The following is a 400-nucleotide window of genomic DNA, read 5'->3' on the forward strand; positions in this document are numbered from 1 at the left end:
AATGGATTTAAAATTTGAACGTGAACGGCCGAACACACGCACACACACACACACGCACACACACACATACACACACACACACACACAAACACACACCCACACACATATATATATACATATACACGCACACGCAAATACCCACACACAAACAAATACACAGACAGAAAAATTTGCAAGTACAAACACAAATTCACACCAGCACAAATATATCTTTCTGCATCTGCAATAAACAACGAGTGACAGACGTTAGAAAAATGCTGAGCAGAGATAAATCATGAGAAAGCAAGCCATACATTGCATCACGGCATGACCTTTCACGCGCGCGCTCAAAAGCTCCGCAAAAATATCTGCCAGGTCCAAGCGTACCTGAAATTACACAGGCGTATGCGAACGCACACAA

Source organism: Helobdella robusta (genome assembly GCF_000326865.2).
Source record: "Helobdella robusta unplaced genomic scaffold HELROscaffold_1, whole genome shotgun sequence".
NCBI lineage: Eukaryota > Metazoa > Annelida > Clitellata > Rhynchobdellida > Glossiphoniidae > Helobdella > Helobdella robusta.